Here is a 7,113-nt window from a genome sequence, read left to right as displayed (position 1 = left end):
CTGACATGATTGTGTTTGGATCTTTAACTGTATGTGTGTTAACAGAGTAGCTCTGATACCAATTGTTAGGTCAACCACACACACTGTAGAGAGGGTGAATACAGTGTATAGTACACTCAAATCGAACTTTAAGAACTTAAGTAACAGAAAACAAACTTTATTGAAACAATAAACTCTGTTACAGTATGGAACTGTTACCTCTCAGTGATGAACAAATATCACGAGAGCTGCTAGGGTTACAATGAATAATCTTTTCTAATAATGATAACACTTATAGTGTAAACCCTATGTCTGTGTTTATATACTACACAGTTACAAGATAATCGCTAATTGATTTGGAATATAATTCTGCTTCCTAAAATATATCAATCAGATATCTTTTCTTCCAAGTATTCCATTCTTCACGGAATTCCTTCTTCATGCATATCTCTTCTTATGTTTATCTTGATCTTCTTTCCTTTAATCAACTACTGTCCTTATCTGATTGTCCTTCAACACTTAAGTTCTGATATCTATCTTCTGATGATTATCTCCTGATAACATACGTACTGATATCCTTAAGTCCCGACTTCCAGTATAAGTACTGATCAACAGTTAAGTACTGATTTATCCTGTTCAGTAAGATCTGAAAGCTAAACATAAAACATATTAGCCATGACATTATCAAATATATCTAACATCACATTTCTGCAACCGTAAGTTCACTTATATGATGAAGCGCTACAATGTGAATCATCGTGTTGCTACTGCCTATCATCCGTAAATGATTGGTCAAGCTGAAGTGTCTAATAGAGAGATCAAGTGCATTTTAGAGAAAGTTATTTGTCCGTTAAGGAAGGATTAGTCTTTAAAGCTCGATGAAGCTATTTGGGCTTATAGAACAACATACAAGACTCCACTTGGGATGTCCCCGTTTCAACTTGTCTGCGGGAAGGGATGTCATTTACCTGCGGAGCTTGAACATAAGGCTTATTGGGCGTTGAAGAAGTTGAACCTTGATCTAGATGCAGCTGGGAAGAAGCGAATGCTTCAGTTAAATGAACTTGATGAATTTCGACTTCAAGCGTACGAGAACAACAAAATGTACAAGGAAAAGTGAAAAGGTGGCACGACAGGAAGCTATCTCCTAAGTCATTTGTGCCGGGGCAACAAGTTCTTTTATTCAAATATCGTCTCTGACTTTTTCCTGGAAAGTTGAAATCAAGGTGGTCTGGACCTTTTATTGTCAAAACTGTGTTTCCACATGGAGCGGTGGAGATGTTTGAGAATGATCCGGGCCAAGCATTCAAGGTCAATAGTCAGTGATTGAAGCATTACTATGGGGACACGGCAAACCGGGAAGTGGTTAGTGCCGTTTTATTGTCAACTTGATCGAAGTACTCTATGTCAAGCTAATGACGTAAAAGAAGCGCTTCTTGGGAGGCAACCCAAGATTTGTGAATATAGGAACCCTTAGAAGTTTGTAACCTATCCAAAACCACAAAAAATTCAAAAAAAGTGGGCAGGAGAAAAAAAATTCCAGAAGGTAACTGGGCATCCGCTCAGCTTTGCTGGGCGACCGCTCAGGATGCTGGGCGACCGCTCAGGATGCTGGGCCCCCGCTCAGCTCAGCTGGGCGGCCGCTCAGGACCCGTCTGCCATATTTTTTTTGCCTTATAAAAAATTCCAAAAAATTAGAAAAAACACAAAATCAAAATATAAACCCACAACCCACGATTTCTTTTCCCATAACCCACGTTTTATCTCCCACAAACCCCACTCCTATTCAAATTTGAACCCTAATTCCTACCCTATATATACATACAACTCCTCCATATATACTCCCTTATACTTTCAACCTTAAAACTCTCTCCTATACTCAAAACACAACTCTTAAACAGTTTTTCTCAGTTTCAATGGCACCTAAGAGATCCCGAACTATTGATAGCAGCAACACCGTTCCTACTGCTGATTCTTCAAGGGGAACTGCTGCGAGACCTCGTTTGTTTGATAGGGCTGCTGAGGAGGAGTATAGTAGGCTTTTCGCTAAGCCGATTTTGAAGGAGAGGGGATTCTTACCATCGGGGAGGGAAGGTGAGTTGTTGCCGATGATTGCTGAAAACGGGTGGATTTCTTTTTGTGAGTTGCCGGAGGTGGTCCGATGAGTGTGGTTCGCGAGTTATGCGAACGCAAAGGCTGAAAAGAATGGGTTTACTGTTGTTCGTGGGCTTACTGTGGATTATCATCCGGAGGCGATTCATCGTGTGATTGGACAGCGACAATGGAAGCCCACGGAGGAGAATTGGAATGAGAAGACCCCCGAGGACTTTGATTTGGATTTGATCTGTGCTACTCTCTGTCAGCCGGGCACGGTTTGGAGGTTCAAGACTAGATCTAACGAGTATCGTTCTTTTCTGGCGATTGCGATGAATAGGTATGCCCGTGCATGAAATACCTTTATTTGTGCATATATTTTGCCTACTTCACATGAACATGAGGTTACAGTCGAGAGAGAAAGGTTGTTATGGGGGATGTTGAATGAGGAGTACTATCTGGACCTTGGTCAGTTCATCTACCAAGGGATTCTAAAGTTTTTGAGGGGAGCGAAGCACATGAACATCCCTTATGCATCTACTGTCACGAAGCTGTGCCGAGCAGTGGGAGTTCATTGGCCTTCTCACGAGCAGCTGCAGATGCCAGCCGCTCCTATTGACTCAGCGACTCTGAATGCGATGCAGGAGTGGACGGGTGGAGAGCCCAAGGAGCATGGTTTGGGTTATCGTCTTCCAGGAGGACGTCCAGCAGCTGGTCCTACTATGGCTAGGCCTAGTCAGGTTCGTGATGAGGCAGGCTATCCTAGAGCTCAGGAAGGTGCTGGGATGGCTGATGCCCAGTATAGGAGGCTGTCGAGGAGGATGGATGTGATATATGAGTCGCAGAGTAGGTTTGCTCAGGAGCTCACCCTTGCACTTGGAGTAAAATTGGAATTCATTGCTAATTGTGGCTAGGCGTCAAATGGCTAGTAGCCGTCTCGTATTTTTATGCGAGTAGTCTAGGGTTGAGCAAGATGGAGCAAAATGAAAAATATAAAAAAAAACAAAAAAAACAAAGAGTTAATGTATAATTGATCACGAGTGGGCTCTTTGGTATTCGAGTTATTAAATTCTTAGGGGACTTTGTGCCTAGTGACCTAAGGCTTTTATAGTCTAGGATCCACTAACCTAACGTTCGCTAAATGGATGTCATTGCATAAGTCTTTTGTGGACCTCACTCATTGCACGGTCAAATAAGCATTTGTCGTTGTGTTGAATAAAAGCATGATTTCGTAATAAGCTCCAGTAATCTTGAAGTGTTATAAGTCATTTTGTGCCTAAGATTTGTTCTTCGTATAATCATGTGATTGCCTTGAGGATAATCGAGGTATGATAATTGATCTAGTTTCGAAGCATATTTGTTAAGCATCCGCACACACCACATTTCTGGTTGTATGTTAGTTTGCATGATTTGATTGATCTTTATTCGCCTAATTGCATTTGTTGAGATGTCATGAGTTGGTTGGTTTAGTCATTGTGAGGGGGATCGCTGCATTTCACGTAGATTACATTCATGCATGTTTTTGTTTTGTTTTTCAGTCTGTGACGCTTGAGGACAAGCATCGATTTAAGTTTGGGGGTGTGATAAGTGGCATTTTATACCACTTAGAATGTCTTATAATGGCTTGAATTGATGTCTTGAAATCAAGTATTTTGTGTATTTGATGCGTTTTTCTAGTGTTTGTGCATTTCAGGGTATAACTTGCGTTTGTGGGGAGATTTCATTAGGAATAAGCCTAGGGGAGTGCTTGGCATTGAATGTGGGAAGTTAGGAGCAGAACACAGCAGAAAATGGGAGCAGATTGAAGAATTTTCCAGTAGGGAGCTGGGCGCCCGCTCAGCCTAGCTGGGCGCCCGCTCAGGATTGCTGGGCGCCCGCTCAGGGGCGTAATTTTTAATACTGATTTTTAGAGTTCTTATTCTGTTGGACTTCTGACTTCTGAGATGGCTGGGTCTTGTGGGGCTTCTATATAAGTAGTTTCAGAGACGTTTCACATAATAATGGCGGTATCAATCAAGGAGCAAGGAGAGAAGGAAGAAAACCATTTTAGCACATCGCAACGAAGAAGATGAAGCATACGTTTTCTTGTGATTCTTTTATTCGTTGTATCAGTGGATGCTAGTTTTCTTTACTTTGAACCTTATTACTCTTGTGACATACTCTGGTTTTAATAAGTATTTTTATTAGTTTATCTTGTGTGATTATCATGTTTTCATATGAACCCATGGTGATGATGAGTTCTATCATGGGCTAATCGTGAACATGGGGTGGTAACGGATTTACTATAGAATTCTTTAGTTAGTTGTTTAATACCTTAGTGTGTGATGATTGTATGATATCTAGCATAGGTTGCGCTTATTCGTCTTATGTGCGTCGCGAACATATAAGATAGGATGTTAATCTCTAGTGAAGCGACGGTGGATCTTGAGGTTTAGAACTTGCCATGCTAACATAGGTTCATGTATGTGTATGTATGATTAGTGGGTAACGCTAACCGTTTTACTTGGCCTATGTAATCATAAGGAATAACTTGTGCTTAAATCATTATGTTTTCAAATTCTGTAGACATATAGGGTCTCAACATAATTGATGCCTATTCAACTTCTATCTTAATTGTGGATGTTTGGTAGAATGGTATTAGTACAACGAAAGTTGGCTTTTATCAGTTTCGTGTTGTTCGATTAATATCATCACCGTTTCATGCTAAGGGTAATAACAATAACTATTGAAGGAAGTAGTAATGAAGTTATGATCTCATGTGTGTTTAATATTGTTAATTCAAGTAACAATTAAGTGTTTAATTCTCGTAGTTAATTATAGTTAATAATTAGTTAATCAAATCTAAGTGTTATTGTCTTTACATTGGGAAGTAATCATACATTGGTGAGTAAGTGTTAATTAAACGTAATTAGTCTGAGTCTCTGTGGGAAAGAACTAGAAATTATTCTATATTACTTGCGAATGCGTATACTTGCGTGAATTATTAGCGCATGTTTTGTGCCTAACATGAGCACTTTGACTCAAAAGCTGATGAGTCATTAACTGACCTATATTACAAGTTTGTCAAACCCTTGAATGATCTGTCACTGGTGGACAAGGAATGTGATCTTGAAGATTCAAATCTCAAATTCCTTTTAGCTCTTCCTGAAAAATTGGAATTTGAAGTTTACTACCATAAGAGACAACTATGACCTTACTGAAATGACTCTTGATGAAATTTATGGTATGCTCAAGACTTATGAACTTGAGATGGATCAAAGGAGCAAGAGGTATGGAATAAAGTCAAGGACAGTTGCTCTTAAATCTGAGGAGGAATCTCCTAAAGTGGCTGCCTCAAAAAGGGGAAAAGGAAAGGCTTTCATCATAAAGTCTGATTCAGAGTCATCATATTCTGATGATGATGATTCAGAAACTGAAAGTTTACCTGAAATGGATGCTGATGCAGAGATGATGCAACTGTGTGCTCTTATGGTGAAGGGTATCACAAAGATAACCTACAGGAAATTCAAAAAAAGCAAGAAGTTTTCCAGGAAAAGTGGAAGTTCTGATAAGAAAGGGTTCAGAAAGTCTGAAGGAAAAGGAGGAAAGTCTAACAGAGGAGACAATTCAAGTTCAAATGCTACAATTGTGGTGAAAGAGGCCACATATCTCCTGACTGCAAAAAGGAAAAAGTGACAAAGGCGAGGCACTTGTCATAAAGAAGAAAAGATGGACAGACACTTCAGATTCTAAACATTAGGTGAACTATGCCTTGATGGTAAATACTGATAACAGTCCTGAAACTGCTGAATTGAAGGTACCTCAAACAACTTATGCCTTTCATACTGATGATATTACTGAGTTAAAATTATATTTTAAAACCATGTTCATTAGTTATAGAGATCAGACTTTAACATGTGAAAGATTAACATCTGAAAATCTTGCTTATAAAAATATAAATGACGATTTAGAAAAGGAGTTAGTTTTTCTTCATCAAACTAAGAAAGAAAGAGAAGATGCTTTGTATGTTAGAGATGAAGTGTTAAAATTGAATTAATCTCTAAAAGCTGACTTAGAAAAGGAAAAAGAGATTATCATGACTTGGACTAACTCTGGCAGAACAACTCAGAATTTACTAAGTAATGGAAACTGGAAAGAGGGCTTAGGTTATGGAGATGATAAAAGTGAGAAAGGAACTGAACAAATTGAGCCAATTGTTGTTAAACAGACTGCTAAGCCAAAGATAAATCATGTTAAGTTTTTTTGCAAAAACTGTAAAGTATGATTCTAAAACGATGAAAGAGTCTAGGACATAAGTCAAAGAAAAGTCAACTTCTCACAAATTAAAACAGGATAAACCAGCTGAAGTAAACATAGGCTTAATGACTAAGAAGCAGCTTAAGCATAAGCTAAAAGAGATAAGGAATGTGAACAAGGTAAAGGAAGCTAGGAAAATATGAATGGAAAAGAAGGTGTGAATAAAAGCAATAATTATATGCCTGTTCCTAATGCTCCTAGAAAGAAATGTTACAACTGTGGAAACTCTAACCATCTTGCTTCTTTTTGCAGGATAAATAAAGATATAAACTATTTACCTCCCAAATCAGGACTTAAGAGTCAGTCTGTTAGGTTTAAGCCACAAAATCCTTGTTTTCATTGTGGTAGTTTATGGCATTCCATTTATACTTGTAAGGAAATCATAGTTTATACTATGATTATTATCAAATAAAACCTTCTTTGAAGAAAGTTAGTATTATTCCTTCTAGTGTAAAGTCTGATGCAAAGTCTGATATAAATTCTGATAAACAGTATGTTAGCATAAACTCTGAAACTAAATCCGCTGTAAATGCTAACAAACTTAAAAAGGCCAAAGGATCCAAGCAAGTCTGGGTCCTTAAAACTAACCAATAGTGGTCTTTGTGATTGCAGGGCAACAGGAAAAATATCCTAGTCTTGGACAGTGGATGTTCAGGACATATGATTGGAAATAAAGCTCTGCTATCAGACTTTGTGGAGAAAGCTGGCCCATGAGTTTCTTATGGAGATGACAACATGGGAAAA

The sequence above is a fragment of the Apium graveolens genome, chromosome 11 (assembly GCF_009905375.1).
Source record: "Apium graveolens cultivar Ventura chromosome 11, ASM990537v1, whole genome shotgun sequence".
NCBI classification, from domain to species: Eukaryota; Viridiplantae; Streptophyta; class Magnoliopsida; order Apiales; family Apiaceae; genus Apium; species Apium graveolens.
This window is presented reverse-complemented; position numbering follows the sequence as displayed.